This window comes from Haemaphysalis longicornis, unplaced genomic scaffold, assembly GCF_048455015.1.
Source record: "Haemaphysalis longicornis isolate Haplotype H1 unplaced genomic scaffold, Haemaphysalis longicornis Haplotype H1 scaffold_13, whole genome shotgun sequence".
Taxonomy (NCBI): Eukaryota; Metazoa; Arthropoda; class Arachnida; order Ixodida; family Ixodidae; genus Haemaphysalis; species Haemaphysalis longicornis.
This window is the reverse complement of record NW_027526233.1, coordinates 38,162,253-38,180,694: the sequence shown is the minus strand read 5'-3', so window position 1 is coordinate 38,180,694 and position 18,442 is coordinate 38,162,253.

Sequence of the window (18,442 nt, the reverse complement as noted above, 5' to 3'; positions counted from 1 at the left end):
TGTGAAGCTTGTAGCTGAGGATGGATTTATATTATCCCGAGGGCGTGTCAGCGATGCTCAGCGCAGGCGCTCTGCAGTCGATTCCCTGGAACGTGGCACCGGCAGTTCAGCATGCTTCGTCGACACGTGTCATGTCGCAGTCAGTAGATCCAGCAGATGTATCCTACGCTGCAGTTCCAGGGGCCGGTGCTGCGAGATACAGCAGATTCGTGAGCGGGGCGAAAAATGCTTTCGGGCCTGGATCGCTCACTGCAATGTGAAGCTTGTAGCTGAGGATGGCTTTTTATGGTCCCGAGGGCGTGTCAGCGATGCTCAGCGCAGGCGCTCTGCAGTCGATTCCCTGGAACGTGGCACCGGCAGTTCAGCATGGTTCGTCGACACGTGTCATGTCGCAGTCAGTAGATCCAGCACACTTACCCTACGCTGCAGTTCCGGGGGCCGGTGCTGCGAGGTAGAGCAGATTCATCAGCGGGGCAAAAAATGCTTTCGTGCCTGGATCGCTGACTGCAATGTGAAGCTTGTAGCTGAGGATGGCTTTGCATGGTCCCGAGGGCGTGTCAGCGATGCTCCGCGCAGACGTTCTGCAGTCCGATTCTCTGGAACGTGGCACCGGCAGTTCAGCATGCTTCGTCGACACGTGTCATGTCGCAGGCAGTAGATCCAGCAGATTTACCCTACGCTGCAGTTCCAGGGGCCGGTGCCTCGAGATAGAGCAGATTCGTGAGCGGGGCGAAAAATGTTTTCGGGCCTGGATCGCTCGCTGCAATGTGAAGCTCGTAGCTTAGAATGGCTTTATATGGTCCCGAGGGCGTGTCAGCGATGCTCCGCGCAGGCGCTCTGCAGTTCGATTCCCAGGAACGTGGCACCGGCAGTTCAGCTTGCTTCGTCGACACGTGTCATGTCGCAGGCAGTAGATCCAGCAGATTTACCCTACGCTCCAGTTCCAGGGGCTGGTGCTGCGAGATAGAGCAGATTCGTGAGCGGGGCGAAAAATGCTTTTGTGCCTGGATCGCTCGCTGCAATGTGAAGCTTGTAGCAGATGGCTTTATATGGTCCCGAGGGCGTGTCAGCGATGCTCCGCGCAGGCCCTCTGAAGTCTGATTCCTTGGAACGTGGCACCGGCAGTTCAGCATGCTTCGTCGACACGTGTCATGTCGCAGTCAGTAGATCCAGCACATTTACCCTACGCTGCAGTTCCGGGGGCCGGTGCTGCGAGGTAGAGCAGATTCATGAGCGGGGCAAAAAATTCTTTCGTGCCTGGATAGCTCACTGCAATGTGCCGCTTGTAGCTGAGGATGGCTTTTTATGGTCCCGAGGGCGTGTCAGCGATGCTCCGCGCACGCGTTCTGCAGTCCGATTCCCTGGAACGTGGCACCGGCAGTTCAGCATGGTTCGTCGACACGTGTCATGTCGCAGGCAGTAGATCCAGCAGATTTACCCTACGCTGCAGTTCCAGGTGCCGGTGCTGCGATATAAAGCAGACTCGTGAGCGGGGCGAAAAATCCTTTCGTGCCTGGATCGCTCGCTGCAATGTGAAGCTTGTAGCTGAGGATGGCTTTATATTATCCCGAGGGCGTGTCAGCGATGCTCAGCGCAGGCGCTCTGCAGTCGATTCCCTGGAACGTGGCACCGGCAGTTCAGCATGCTTCGTCGACACGTGTCATGTCGCAGTCAGTAGATCCAGCAGATGTATCCTACGCTGCAGTTCCAGGGGCCGGTGCTGCGAGATACAGCAGATTCGTGAGCGGGGCGAAAAATGCTTTCGTGCCTGGATCGCTCACTGCAATGTGAAGCTTGTAGCTGAGGATGGCTTTTTATGGTTCCGAGGGCGTGTCAGCGATGCTCCGCGCACGCGTTCTGCAGTCCGATTCCCTGGAACGTGGCACCGGCAGTTCAGCATGGTTCGTCGACACGTGTCATGTCGCAGTCAGTAGATCCAGCAGATTCAACCTACGCTGCAGTTCCAGGGGCCGGTGCTGCGAGATACAGCAGATTCGTGAGCGGGGCGAAAAATGCTTTCGGGCCTGGATCGCTCACTGCAATGTGAAGCTTGTAGCTGAGGATGGCTTTTTATGGTCCCGAGGGCGTGTCAGCGATGCTCCGCGCACGCGTTCTGCAGTCCGATTCCCTGGAACGTGGCACCGGCAGTTCAGCATGGTTCGTCGACACGTGTCATGTCGCAGGCCGTAGATCCAGCAGATTTACTCTACGCTGCAGTTCCAGGTGCCGGTGCTGCGTTATAAAGCAGACTCGTGAGCGGGGCGAAAAATGCTTTCGTGCCTGGATCGCTCGCTGCAATGTGAAGCTTGTAGCTGAGATTGCTTTATATTATCCCGAGGGCGTGTCAGCGATGCTCAGCGCAGGCGCTCTGCAGTAGATTCCCTGGAACGTAGCACTGGCAGTTCAGCATGCTTCGTCGACACGTGTCATGTCGCAGTCAGTAGATCCAGCAGATGTATCCTACGCTGCAGTTCCAGGGGCCGGTGCTGCGAGATACAGCAGATTCGTGAGCGGGGCGAAAAATGCTTTCGGGCCTGGTTCGCTCACTGCAATGTGAAGCTTGTAGCTGAGGATGACTTTTTATGGTCCCGAGGGCGTGTCAGCGATGCTCAGCGCAGGCGCTCTGCAGTCGATTCCCTGGAACGTGGCACCGGCAGTTCAGCATGGTTCGTCGACACGTGTCATGTCACAGTCAGTAGATCCAGCACATTTACCCTACGCTGCAGTTCCGGGGGCCGGTGCTGCGAGGTAGAGCAGATTCATGAGCGGGGCAAAAAATGCTTTCGTGCCTGGATCGCTGACTGCAATGTGAAGCTTGTAGCTGAGGATGGCTTTATATTGTCCCGAGGGCGTGTCAGCGATGCTCCGCGCATGCGCTCTGCAGTCCGATTCCCTGGAACGTGGCACCGGCAGTTCAGCATGCTTCGTCGACACGTGTCGTGTCGCAGTCAGTAGATCCAGCAGATTCAACCTACGCTGCAGTTCCAGGGGCCGGTGCTGCGAGGTAGAGCAGATTCATGAGCGGGGCAAAAAATGCTTTCGTGCCTGGATCGCTCACTGCAATGTGAAGCTTGTAGCTGAGGATGGCTTTTTATGGTTCCGAGGGCGTGTCAGCGATGCTCCGCGCACGCGTTCTGCAGTCCGATTCCCTGGAACGTGGCACCGGCAGTTCAGCATGGTTCGTCGACACGTGTCATGTCGCAGTCAGTAGATCCAGCAGATTCAACCTACGCTGCAGTTCCAGGGGCCGGTGCTGCGAGATACAGCAGATTCGTGAGCGGGGCGAAAAATGCTTTCGGGCCTGGATCGCTCACTGCAATGTGAAGCTTGTAGCTGAGGATGGCTTTTTATGGTCCCGAGGGCGTGTCAGCGATGCTCCGCGCACGCGTTCTGCAGTCCGATTCCCTGGAACGTGGCACCGGCAGTTCAGCATGGTTCGTCGACACGTGTCATGTCGCCGGCAGTAGATCCAGCAGATTTACCCTACGCTCAAGTTCCAGGGGCCGGTGCTGCGAGATAGAGCAGATTCGTGAGCGGGGCGTAAAATGCTTTCGTGCCTGGATCGCTCGCTGCAATGTGAAGCTTGTAGCTGAGGATGGCTTTATATGGTCTCGAGGGCGTGGCAGCGATGCTCCACGCAGGCGCTCTGCAGTCCGATTCCCTGGAACGTGGCACCGGCAGTTCAGCAGGCTGTGTCGACACGTGTCATGTCGCAGGCGGTAGATCCAGCATATTTACCCTACGCTGCAGTTCGAGGGGCGATGCTGCGAGATAGAGCAGATTCGGGAGCGGGGCAAAAATGCTTTCGTGCATGGATCGCTCGCTGGCAAATATATATGGGGCTGCGAAAAAATGTCGAATAATGCCCATTAGCGTGTCGATGTCGCTGAATTAGCGAGATGACTGGATGAGCGAAATGAAATCCATCACAGTAGCATGCAGAATATTTTGGATGAGAAGAATTCGTGCGTTTGTTAAGGTGAAATAAAGGCTCCTACCAACCACAATAGGTTTGGCGTCCTCCGTAGTTGGAAAGTTTGCAGTGCTCTCCTGCTCGACCAGTAAGAATATTTTGCAGCGCCGAACAAAGCCGAAAAGGTATATGATGACCAACGGAATGCTCTAAAATTCCGCTTTTTCAACATTTTGCTCTGGTATTTGTTTCCTGCATAAGTTTGACATGTCGATCTGCAGTTAAAAATATTTGCCTAATGCATATTTTATATGCGTCAAATGGTTTTCAAAGAAAGTCTATACATTAAGTAAGAGTTAGGAAGCCTCTAAAGTTGGAGAAAAAAGGAGAGCGATCAACTGTCTTGATACGGAGGGAATCCGATAGAATTCTTCAATACCTTCCCGTCCTATGCACTACGGTTATGCAGCCTTCGATAGGTGCAGCATCTCAGTCTATGGACACTGTTCCTTCCAAGCTGAGGAAACGGCGATAGCACGTGCGCTTACCCAAAGCAGCGCCAATTTACCATGACTGATTCTAAGCAGGAGTGCTCCACCTTTTCGGAGGTTCGATTGCACGTCACAACAATTCGAATAGGCCATCAGAGACCAGCTGCGAGACAAGAAAGGATAGTATGAGCACCAGCTCATCGGAACGTAACTGGGAAGAAGATCGGCCACCTCGTGGCCCCACATTTCATCCACCGAGCCAGCTCTGATGAAACCGAGCCGAGTGCATGCATCCTTCCTTCACATTACGCTCAGCACTATTGGCCAGGAGATTGTTTAATAGGTGGCGCTACATAGGATAGGCCGTGCCACTGTTAAATGTGCATGGAGGCGAAGCAAACGACTGAAATCCGCGGGTTTGTTCAGGGCAGTAGTCGGGTAAACAAGTTTCAATATTTGCACGGGGCTACTATGCGCAATTGGGAATTAGAAATTTGTAGTATACACGTCAGACGCTGGACTGCCTCGCTTTCCGCAGCCCTAAACCAAACGTAAGCTCTCAATATCAAAGCTGAAACTTTCGAAGGTGTGTCGGACTCAGTCCGCAATAGATATTTCACTGCAGAGTGTTTCAGGTACATCTCAGACAGAATTGGTAATTGGCTCCATGTGCAGTTTATAAACAGTCCCCGTATGTGGTCTTTTGCATGTTTTTAGTTGAAGTTCTCCACGGCGCACAACTGCGCAATAGAGAAGGAAGCACAACATATTCGTGCATAATAGCTTCACGTGCGCGCGGGTGACCCGCAAATAGTGAATCGTACTTAGTATTGTGCGACATCCCTGCAATGATGTCCTGTTTTCCTCTAAATAGGGTGCTCCATTATGTTATTTGTTTCTTTTGAAAAATATGTATTTGTAATTCTAGCGAATAACGCTGAAAACGCTGCACTGCACCCCACCGAAGGAAGCAAGTTAATGTGTGTGGAAAGGTGACGTAATTGTACAAATACGTCCGCAGGTAACCTGCCTGCTTATTGAACAATCAACTTGAAATCCCAGAGGATATGTGTAATTAATATCTGCTTACCATGTGCGCAATCTCATACTAAAATATTCAATCGTTTTAACAGTAAAATTCCAGTCATCTGGCTTTTTTTAAGTGTAAGAAACATTTAAAAAAATGGGTTAGAGGTACAGAGCTGAAATATTTTCTTTATGTGTTAAATGTCTCAGGCCTTCTTCTGAGCTAGAACAATAATGGTGGCAGTGGTAATTGAGTTTTAAAATATATATGCATATAACAAACACAAATTGCAAATATTGCCGGCCGAATATACTGTAAATAAAAGTCTTGATGAGACCATCCGTTTTTTGTCTACACAATGTTGGTTCACAATTCTGATTTCTACCGATAAGAAAACACTAAAATGTGGTTTCGGAAACTGAAGTATTTGAATAGAAAATATTCTTTTTCTTTTGTGGAATGGTGTTCTGAGAAAGTTCGCACCAAAGACATCCTGTCATTTATTCTAGTTGCTTCTTGCGGGGATTCTGAGAAAATTAAGGCAATGCTATAGGGCGCTCTTCCTGTGGCTTTGTTTGTATGTTTTCAGCGATGCGCTTTTTGAGTTTGAAAAAAGTGGCATTGTTGCAGCCACCCCATTCTATCGGGGCCGTTTCCTGCACAAGCCGGGACAACTGCCCAACCGATATAAGTGGTTGGGCAGTTCAACCGATATAACCAACCACTTCAACCGATATAAGTGGTTGGTTTCCAGCAAAACAGAAGTTCTTCTGACATCCGCATACACCATTCTACAAACCTACGCGGTGTTACGGTTGCCAGTGCACTGCGTCCCCCGTACGGGAGGGCGGGGGAAGGCGCCTGAACCCATTTTTATTTCAGTAGGTGACCAGCGTTACCGGAGCAACGGACCACGTCTCCCACAGTGGTAGTGCCTGTCTGAGCCCATTACCTCTCCCGAGACTGGGGGCTCTTGCACCCTTTGAACTGGTGGGTGTACAGCGGTCCCAGACCCACCCTGAAGGTTTTCGTGCGACCTACCACAAGGCTTCCCGTGGATGCTTGGGGTTAAACTGAAATCGTTTGCTGTAACGTCGAGAGGCGCAACGATTTGGGACGCTTGTATGTTCTGAAGAAAACAGTTGCTATCCGGCGGCCCATCATTTGAACCTCGTGCCTTCCGCTTACGATACGAGTGGTTTAGCACACGACCATCACGAAAAGGTAAAAAGTTCCTGCAATTCTGTAGCCACCCCATTCTACAAGGGGTGATTTCCTGTAAAGCTATGTGAACTCCCGAAGTATTGTAGTACCACGCAGGGGTGGGGTCAGGGCAGGCAGTCGCTGCGACCAATTTAAAGGTAGGTTGCGGCCCCTTCAAGGCACATGAATGCACGTGGTGAATTGCACAGCCATTGTACATGATCAACTCGGTGACTGCCTCTGCTACGACATGCCGCCAGACTCTTTCACCCCTGGCAGCGCAACAACCTGGCATGAATGGCAGAGGGCCCTCCAGGTGGACATGGACCGGGGGCGCTCGCAAGGCTAAAGCCAGCTTTCCAAGCGTGACTTCCTCTTCAAGAGTTTGCTTTCGACCAGGGAAGGATGCCTGTACCCATTAAAGCAGGGTGCCCGGCACTACAACGATTCCGACCCGGTACCTTCCTCATACGCGACGATTGCTCTACCTCTGACCAAGGACTGCGGTTCAAAAGTAACTGCATTTTTGCATTGAACTTTGTTGCGCCTTCGACATGAAATGTTTCCAGCACAGTGGGCTTCTGCCTTGGCTTTGTCAAAAAAGAAGCGACTGACGGGCGTGCGATCCGAATGATAGTGTAATGACCTGACTGAAACCAATGTTTCGCAACTCACGCACAATACTTTTTAAGAAGCGGAGATCCTTTGCGAATGTATTTACCTACAGAAAATTTAAAAAAACGTGGGTTGTATTTGTAACTAATAAAACGAACATTATTACGCATTTTTAACAGCAAATAACAAGATGCACTGCGCGTGCACGGAGCTGGCAGTGACTAGCCGGGGCTTAGTGTGGCCGTGTTTAAAAACATTAAATGCGACGGATCTCTTTAACTCACCTTGTCCCTCCGGCGTCTTCCGTCGTCCGTAGTCCGCATCCCTCTCCCATTGTCCTCGCCGCGCCAGCTGCGCGCTAACGCCGCTCTCACCGCAGCGCCATCTGTGTGTTAGCGCTCGCTCCCGTCGCCGTGCCAGCTGTGGGTCAGCGCGCGTTAGCGCTCGGTTAAACATCTAAGACATGCGCATGCGCTGCTCTCTCTTATTCCCCTCAACGTTAACGGGCGGTACATATAAACGCGGTAAGAGCGCCGCTCCGCTCAGTCATTCCGCCGCTCCGATGACATCCGATGACCACCGATGATTTGAATGGAGACTAACAGGCCTGCTATCGCGATGGTCGGCGAAGCCGTACGTATTAAAATAGAAACAACAACAAATTGACACGCTAAATGGAAACAACATAACGGAAACGCAACGGAAACCCCACGATGCGTCGCATCTGCCCATGGTTCCCCTCGCGGGAAGATGGTGTAAACTTTAAATGACTTCTGCGTCGCAGCTGAGAATGCTACTTCATGGGGACTGTCTTCAAGAATGTTTCAATATTTTGGCCCTAGCATAAAACTGGCAAGTTTTAGCCGGTTTTGCCCTTCCTGTACCATTTTGTGCAGTGCACATTTCTGACAGAATTTATTCAATTTCGTTGTGTGCCCATATTATTCGTCAATTTGGGGCACGAATAAAATCCGAATACCCAATTCTTCCTTACGCACTGCTGAAAATAATAAATATTGTTGGTAGGAGCGGAACAATTTTCGAATACAAGGCCTATTTGGCATGGCGTGCGGAGTCACTTACCGGGAAGTTATAGTGATAGCCCCGGTTTTGAGAAAGCCGCGTGCGGAAATGGTTGAGGTCTGCAGGAAAGTCTTCACGAGGCTCATAAATCTCATCCGACATCTTCACACTACTTGTGCGCTCCCTCTCAAAACCACTACGGTACAGAAAGCTAAATTAAATTCGAGACTTCTACCTGTTCGATGCAGTGCGGCACCGAAGGAATTCCCTTCCGAGTTTCTTGCGCACTGACCGGATACTGGTTACGGGATCCCAACTGGTCGCTCTAACTTGTGCTAAAAGATTTGTGCCACTGCGAAAGCATCAGCACAATTCAGGATCGTTCTGCTTCACCTAACTTTATGTTAGGGGATGATACTAACTTTATTTGCAGGTGGGCTCATTTCTGAGGCGTAAGCAAACAGCTGTGGGATTCCGAGTACCGCAGGAAGCCCCATCGACCGCTAAAAGAACAATCGAATTCCTTCATTATTCCTTTCCAGTGCCCATTCTAAGCCGAACAAAGTCCGTTATACCACATGTTTTTATGGATTATGCAGGCCACACATCACAGTGCTCTTCTGAAGAAAGCCCTGGTAGAAATGTTGAAGAGGTCTAACAGATTATTTCGCAGCCGTATTTTGTTCTTTTTTATTTTGCGTAATCCTTCCTCCTGTAACCTTTAACTAAGAACATTAATGCGAAAAACAAACCTACGGAAGCTGGCTGTAACAGCCCGCGAATCTTTGGAGTTACGGAGTCAGTGTTGTCGTCCTCTGATGCCTATAAATCGTACCACTCTACCCTTCCTATGTAGTGTACTTTATGCTTGTCGCGAATGCTAATGCTCTTCGTTGCAATGACAGTAATAAGCTATGATAATTACCAGGTGCGGGAAGTGTTGGTGAATTCGCCATAGATGGAACTCCGATAAAGTTCGAAGGCAAAGTATTTCTTTTTTTTTTAATATACAGGTGGTGCAACGATAATTGGAACATTTAAAGGAATTTTCCTTAGAGAGCCACTGCCCTGCTCGCGCTCAAACTTCACACGAAGGTCGAATTTTGTGGTTTATTTTGTTTGACACAGGAAACAACGACAGTAGTTACGTGTATATTCTGAAAACAAATAAACTCTCTTTTTGCCTATGAGAAAATGGCGGCCGATTTGAACGTGCGGGTCAGCGCAAGCTTATCTTGGAACGACGGCGTCACCTGGGGTATGCAGAGCGAAAGGCACGGCTTGAGATTCCCTGTAAAAAGGAGCCAAATGGGGTAACATCTCTTTCGTCCCTAGTTTACGATGATCACAAATACTTGCGTAAGAGATTACACCAGCCGCGGCGGCCGCCACTTGTACGTCTTAAGAAAATCTTTTTTACGGTACTGTCTCGGCTAACTTCAGCTTCTTCTGCAAATGATGTGCCATGAATACAGCGCAACAAGGTCACTTGCTGGCAGAATGGTGAGTAGTGCTAGTTCGGAAGCGCTCGTTCCGTTGGTCGGCTTGTTTGTGTACAGTTTTCAGTGTTACGCTTTTCAAAGGTTTCGTCTCACACAAGACATACTAGCTGACCTTCTCCATCACTGTTCACAGGGCGGACTCTCTTCTTCGGCTCGCGTCCCACACACCCTGAATTAAGCTCAGACTAGTGATACCTGCGTTCCTTTTACACTCTTCGATCTTCACCATGACGCTCCGAGCATGACACCCTTCCTCATGCACAGCGCCTGCCCTACGGGTGGAGAATCGCCGGTACAGTGACCTAGGAAGCGTTACCAGAGCATCTGTAGGGGCTAGTTGGTGGTGCATGGCTTGAATGGAGAGCGCTTAAACTTTTACTGGCAAACAAGGACGAAGCGCAAACTAACAACTGATTTATTAAAGTAGAATAACATATATATATATATATATATATATATATAAATATATATATATATATATATATATATATATATATATATATATATATATATATATATATATATATATATATAGGTATATATATATACGTGCTTGCATAAAAAAAGTACAAAACAAGATACAAAAAGATACAAAAACTTTGAGCGTGTGTGATTACAACTGCACACGGATAACTAGGAGCGCATGCTCAGTTCTTAGCGCGACAAGAAGTCTATTTCTCTTTTTGATAATGTGATAGATGGTGCGCTGAGATATTCCCCGTCGTTTCGAGACATCACGCTGTAGGTTTCCCATATCTCGCGCGGCATCTTGATTCCAGACCTCAGGAGCACTGCCGTTATATGGTACTGAGGCGTGCATCTAGAGCTTGCACAATGCTGTGCCAAGTTTCTCGGCGCAATTATCAACGAGCACGCGTACTTGTGCTCCCACAGCCATTCATTGAGGCAGCGACCAGTCTGGCCGATGTATGATTTGCCACCAGGAAGGGGAATTTCGTAAACAACACCTTTTTCACATTTCACAAATTTGTGCAGGCACTTTACACCACAAAAAGCTTGCTGAGTTGAATGTGGCACAACAAGAGCCATAGGTCACCCAAAATGATGGGTACATCAAAATATTAGTGCCCCAGCAAACCACTGACATCTCCTAGACGTCCCACAAAAATCTAAATGTCTATGTGCCAGCAAAATATCTAGTGGACATCCCAGGCACGTACAAGTTTTGATCAAAAATTTGGGATGTTAGGAATACGTTGCTGGTGCTTCCATTTTGGATGATCTTTAGATTTATTTTACCAACGTACCTAAGATGTTTCTCGTACAGCACGAACGTAGCGATCAATAACCTATTTTAGACGTCTAATTAATTGTGACAACGCATACATTTCTAATACTAACTACATGTCGCTTACCTGTCCTAACATTAAATAAGTGAGTTCACTTAGCCATGAGCACAACCTCTGCATGGAAGCATATAAGTGCAGGCAGTTTCGAATCAAACTCAAATCCCCTTCAATTTCTGGAAAAGTTTTGAGGACTATACATGTACTTTCAACAAAAGCACGTAAGCGTAATGTAATACCTGGCTGCTGCCCCAGCATAATTAGGCACAAGATACTTGCCTTACTCCAAAAGTGTGGATGGCACAAACCTTTGCAAATACAAAAATGAGTAAAAATGAACCAAAGTTGCATGGAAAATATCAGAAGGCATTACTTATAGTCCACAAATATGGTTTTTATTTCATAAACCCTATGCCACATCTCAAGAAGTTAACGGAGCGCATGGTCTCAAAGAAAAAACCCTCCAATGCAAAATCACGTTGTCGCCTATTAAAGCAGTGATGAAAAATTACTTAGGTCAAGTATATTACAATATTTTCATGCATTAACTGTGTGCACTATAGGCTACAACACCACTTTGTATTGTATCTACACCGCAGCTGTAGAAAAAAAGTATGTTCAAAACAATTTTGGTTAATTGTGAGAGGGAGCAAAGCGAAACTGCTTAGAATTTTATGTGCCATTAAAATGCTTATTACAAGAGTCCGAAATCAACAATATTCAACAGTGGGAGCTGTGCTGTGCTTCTACATATTGGTGCATTGGCATGTCACAGTGCTAGGAAATCACCGCAGACTCAAGTTGTTGGCTTACATTAACTGCACTTCGTGAATTAGGCGTTTACTATATGATGATCAGGTTAGAGTTGCTAATAAGACTCAAATCAAGCTAATGTCTATGAGAATTAAAGCACTTTCTTGCTGAGATAATGCATTTTACATTCTGGGCTTAAAGGGTCAAACAAAGTTGGTAACTGCTCCTTCGACCTGCGGTAACGTCACCCACAACAGCAGGAGTGCTACCAAAAGAAATCACATGAGCACTGATATATTTGTTAAATCTCTCGTAGTGTATTTCACTCTCAATTTCTTGGAGTGCCTAAGTGTAATATTGATGGGGCATTCAGGTGGTCACTTCTGAGAGCTCCGGAAAGTTGAAGCCCATTCCCATTATGAAAGTTTCGTGCATATCCCTCTGATTATGAGCACTTTACGCAGAGTACACATGACCAATGAGTTTGAAGTGAGAGCACACCAAGATATATTGCTGCAGTGTGCTGAAATAAGCTGAGCTATTACAGTGGCCGCGCTGACTGTGCCACACCACCATAGTTACCTTCTGCTCTAAGATTGGCTCTAAGATATATGGTTGGGTGCAATGACCCCCCACTTGGATTGCGGGAACTTGCACGTTGACTGCTTCTGAACCTAAGAACTGGAGCAACTAACCAAATGCCCGTAAGTGGTTTTAGGTTTGTGATGAGTCTTCTGCAGACTTCAGGGCGTTTTTCTTTCTTGGTACTCGCCGAGTTCCACCTTTTTTCCTGAAAATGACGAGAAAAACAAGCATAATTTTTATGGAAGCACACTCTCAGGTTCCTTTTGATGCATGTTTTTTTTCACCGTGTTCATATGACTTGGCTTCTCGAAGATTTAAATTAAGGTTTGGCTTCTCCAAGGATCTTAATTAGGGTCTGATATGTCCTGGCAACATCACATTGAATCATTGACCAAATCTCTGTCATCAACTGTGGGTGCTTTACCACGGTGTTGTCATTTTATACCTGAGAAAGCAAAGCTAGAGATTTATCGCACATTATTTGTGTCACACTTGAATTATTGCAGTCTGGTCTGGGTACAAGTACACTAGAAAATATGCATACAATTTATCGCCCACAGAAAAGAGCAGATCGTTGCATCGCAAACCTACCGAACTTGCACACAACACAAGGTATCTTTCTTAAATATAGAATTATAGTAATTAATAGTGCGACAAACTTGTGCGATTGTTGACTGTGTCATTCTTGGTTATTTATTCACAAACTACAGCATTTTATCAGAACATTTTCGCAACTAACAGTACAACACACTGACTCTCAGACCCGCAGCTCTGACAAGTGGCTTATTCCTCACCACCGGGCTAACTACATTTTTTAATTACTAACATACCGTTTGCCTTTTCCACTCAACATGTTGGAAGACGGGAAAAGAAACATCAATGCACTCTCTCCGCGTCAAGTGCACGAATACTTTTTAAACCATTGACAGAAATGTTCCGGAATGCTCAGTGTGGTTTATGTTTGTTTTTATGCGTGAGTTTGCCAAAATGTCGTTTTCTTGTTTGTCAAAAAGAGTTGCTATATAAACTTCGAATATCACTATTACAAGGTCATATACTGTTGTATGAAGAAGACTTTTAAAGAAACAATAGTGTGCCTATTTCTGTTGCATACGCTTTAGAATCTCCAGTCTGTATTTAAGGAATTTACCCCTTTGCTGTGTATTTCTGAAGCCCTGCTGCTTTGTACGGGCCCCCAGGTCCCCTCAAGTGGTTACTGAGCCGCTTTTTGTCTGGGTGGCCCCCAACACACCCGCTGGAAATTTAATTCTGATTCTGAAAGATGTGAACAGTATATGCGACATTTAAAACTTTTGTGGAAAAAATTAGGTGCATGGGACTCAAATGAGCCTTCTTTGATATGCAATTCTTTTGAAGCAAGAACCATTTTGAGACACAAGTGGAGCCTTATTTCTCACGAAATAAATGATGACAACGCAATTTTTTTATGCCTTTTTGGCCTTTCTGTTTCTTTGTACCTGTTTTATGCAATTTGACACATCATTTATGTATCTTTTTCTTTTAAAGGAGCCATGAAGAGAAAATGCAAGTTGGTTTTATTCGAAAGATTTCATGTTTTATAGTGCCCCCAGCGCTTGTCCGGATACAAACGATGCTTTATTCACTGAAAAATTAAACAATTTAGGTTAAAATTTTGATTTTTCCGCTACATCGTTTGTCTTCGGGGTCTGCAATGACATCACAGGAACCGACCGCTCTGCAGCCTACAGTCCCTTCATTCACGCATTCGCGTTACAGGGTAGAGACACGTATACGCTGGCGCCGCCATTTTGGGTTGCTCGTTCCCTGCCAAAGCAAGTCATTGTGTCAAAAACGCGCTAAAAGTATCGCCGCAACGCGGTTTACTCAAGGCGTTTAAATCATATTGTCTGTTTCGCGTTGCTAGGTCTCGTGGGAAACAAAAAGAATAACGCGTTGAGCCCGTTGGCCCAATTGTGGCGGCACCGGACCGTTCAAAGGTTGTCTCCACCCTGTACAGCGGTGTTGGTTTGTTCCCGCGTGTCTTTACGTTACCCGAACCTAGATGGCGCCACCATACCGTGGCAAGCGTTTGGTTTGTTTTTGCCCGCATTTAAACTTGGCTTTTTTAGTTCTGGGAGAAAATAGTCGTTCCCTGAAACAGTGCTCGTTTGACAAATGGGGTCACGTAAGACACCGTTGCTTGCGTCAATCAGCCAGTGTCGTCTGAGACAACCGCAAGCCCCATAGTGCTGTGCAGCTAAACCAAGCATGCTGTGCGCAGTACGAACAGCAGAACGCATCAGTTCTTCTATGTTTACATGTGCTTTCGTAACTTCCACGGTTTGTCCTATCATTCTTATTGCTTTGTAAAGAATGAGCCCTAAATTTAAGCGCAAATCGCTCGTTTGTCTAGTTTGTAAGCTCTACCTAATTTGCGTCTGCTTCTGCCAGTCTCCGCCAATCGCAGAGCTTAGCTCATGTGACATCATAGGTTCTGTTGCGGGAAATGAGCTGGTGGGTCGCATGACCATTCCAGTTTTTCCCAATTATGTAGCTTATTTGAGCGAAGTTTACGTTAAAAGTGGTGTCAGTACGATTCTAACAAGACGATCTTTTGAATGAAGCAAACTTGTGTTTTCTCTTCATGGCTTCTTTAACCCAGTTAAGTAAATAACATTTCCTCCAGTGGACAGAAGCCAAAATCTATCTTTTGTGCTACCATTCAGTAACGTGCAGCCTTTGGCAATTGCACGTGCAATGAAAACTTTTCAGTGTAGTCTATGCTGGCAATACCAGTCACTAAATTTGTCGAAATACTCAAAGCACAGCACCCAAACTCCTCATCAACTTTTCCACTTGAAAAAATATACAATAGCAAGGTTCCATGCAGGAAAAACCGTTCATCTGAAGAGAGGTTACACAGGTACCACTGAAATACCACAGTCTGCTTATAATGCCCTAAGTGATCTGACTGGCAGTGAGGAGCCTGTTTTGTGACTGCCAGGAACTGACTGAAGTTTGAGAGCAGTCTGCCGTTTTTAAAGATTCTCCCATTAGGTAATGATGACCAGCCGGCTCCCAAAGATTGCATCGTTGCCTCTATGACAGACATTATAGAAAATGTATTGTCGCGACTGCGAAGGAATGAGGAGGGATACATCGAAACGCTACAGCACCATAAACCAAAACTGGGGTCCCCGTTTATTTTTCGCTTGTGGCCTGACATGCAGTAGAAGCGGGGGGCCAGCACTCATCAGTGGCGGCTCAGCCCAACAGTATCACCACAGTATTGTCTGTGGATTACGTCAATGTGGATGCGAGTGCAGTAGAGAGTGGTGCACTAACGATTAAGGCCATCATTCCTCAAGTCAGAAGTGCGAAGCAAGTCACTCTCAGTGATGACAAGGAAGTGCAGAATGAAGTGCCAGTGCGGCTGCCCGCTGGGAAGTAAGGACCGAATTGAATATTGCTTGTTTCTTTATAACCTTTTAACGAGGTGAACAGAATGTCTTCTAACGCTCCTGCTTTTTAAAGCAAAAGGACCTACAGGAGCAACAATCAGAGAATAGTGCATCAGCTGTCACTGCACAGCCAACCATTTACTGCTAGCTTGTTCCAGAACAACAGCTGTCATAAGATGGCATTTTGACGTCCAGATATATGAAGTTTTACATTTTAATTCACGATCAGGAAAGAAAACATATAGCTTGTATGGAGACCAGACAAAAGATGAAAGCAAATACAACGTGGGAAAGGCACTTTCAAGTTTATTCTGCAACTGCCATGCTCACCTGAAATCAATGTACCAAATGTGTGTACTACAGCCTGCGCATTCGGTGTAACGACAGCTGTTAATGCACCCAGTTGACACTATTAACCAAAATACATGGCAGCATCACAGCTCCTCAAAAGGTAATTTTCCAGGTAGCAAAGTAAAATAGAGGCACAGCAATCTGCGCGGTCCACAATTTTAAATTGGCAGAGAAGGGTTCACTGTTTATATATCACTGCACTGTTAACAGCTTCCTGACATGAATATTTTGCCCATTCATTTGAAATACAAAAATCGACAAATCACCGAACACCAACTGCATCCACAGGAGGCATATAACTACAGAGTACACCTTGCAACACTTTTTAAAACCGCACAACCGTCAGCACTCATTTTCTTACTGGCCGTTGTCACTGTAAGTCCACCGATTTAAAATGAGGACCACACAGCACAACGCTGAGTGTACCGCAACAGTGCACGCCGCAGTAAAAATTATGCACATTCCCGCTGTAACTGCTGAGATGCAATTTGGCCGCCAAAGTGGCGGAGCATGATTACGAGGCTCTAGGCACACCCCTACAATTATATTCACGTCGTGCTAGTTGTGATAAACATGTGGCGGCATTCTGGATGAATTAAAACGATACTGGTATTACTGCAGACGGAAACCTTCCTTGTCACTCGATCTTCCTGGCAGAAAATGCTGCTTGCTGAGTCAGTTTGTTTTCAACAGGTGTAACTGAAGCTAAGCAGTTAAATGTAGTACCTGGTAAGTGCCAGAGTAGAGGACGCAAGACGAAAAAAAAACAGGGAAACCCGCAGTGGTGGCCTTTCGTTCTGTCGCCTACTCAATCAGCAACACAAACGTTTTATTTTTGGTAGTGCCTAGCGCATTCCTCCCAGACAGAACGCTAAACACTGCCACCAGAAAATACAGCACGGGCGGAACCTATACACCAAGTCCCAGAACTGCAGATGACGTCTAATCAGCTGGTCTCCCTCTCGCCTGGACGGCCCTTTACACACTTCACGTCGATTTCATGTTTAATTTTTGATGTATATTTCCTCACAGTTGTGCGAGTGAAGCAATACACGCCGCAAAATGTTGCCTGTAAACGACGCCCAAATAAACTTACCCACCTGGAAAATGATGACCGCCCATTGCAGCGACTCGGTGGCAGATTGCTCGACTACTTCAGAGGACTTTTTCAAGCGCACACTTCTGCTACAACTTGGCCGGACCACTGGTAAAGCATCACACCGCCAGCACGCACCACAAAATCCGCATTTTTAACACCACATAACAGCGTCTTCGGGCGTCATTTTTGTGCATTTTGACGTCAACTTAGGCAAACATGAACTATTGGGCGGCCCCAGTAACGAGGCGCACGCACGCAAATATAATAAGGATTAGCTGCAGTAGTTAGCAGCAAATATTCACTCTTAATGAACTGTCACACTAGAGGCACTACCACAAAGAAAGAAATCCTACTGCTATCGACGACCATTCTTCCCATTCTTCCGCGTCCACCAAGGAGGAAAGAAAAGTTTTTTCTTCCTCCATGGCGTCCAAGGCCAGCATGGCCGGCTACGCGGCTACGGCTCCTCAAGAAGAAGCCACCAGCTGCCATTGTAACAAAACTAATAAAATAAATGTATGGCTTTGATTTTGTCAAAATTTATTATTGCGGTTTATTTCAAGCAATTATACAGTTGAAATAACTATAGTTATGTATTAAGAACTTATAATTTTAGTTACAGCTGGTACTAGCCCTCGTTGCTATGCAACTCTGGTTGCTATGCAGCTTAGTGTTATGACACGTTGAAAACAATGTGGAAAATTGTGTCCAGAAAGGCAAAAATTTATCATTTTACAATTTGTCGAAACAAAAACGCGTAATATAAAGCTAACAACAGTTCTACACTTTGCTGTAACCAGTTGGAAACATTGGCTTGCTTTTTTTGTTCGTTGTTGTACTGGTTGTACCATTCCGTTATCCCAAGATTTCGAAACTATCATATTATCTTAATAACCCAGTCCCGTGGGCCGTGAGGGCTGAGAAAGTTCGGAGAAGGAAACGTACGGCTTTCATTCTGTTCCCGTGCTCTGTGGGATGGACGCCGCCACCCGTGAGCCCTGGGAAGGACTACCGTTCAAGAAAGTACGTGCGTATTGTGTCGTTGTGTGGTATTAGTTCTTTGTTGATCTGTGTCTGGCTTAGAAACGAGTGTGCACATTTCTTGGTATTTTGAAGTCCACAGCAGTGCC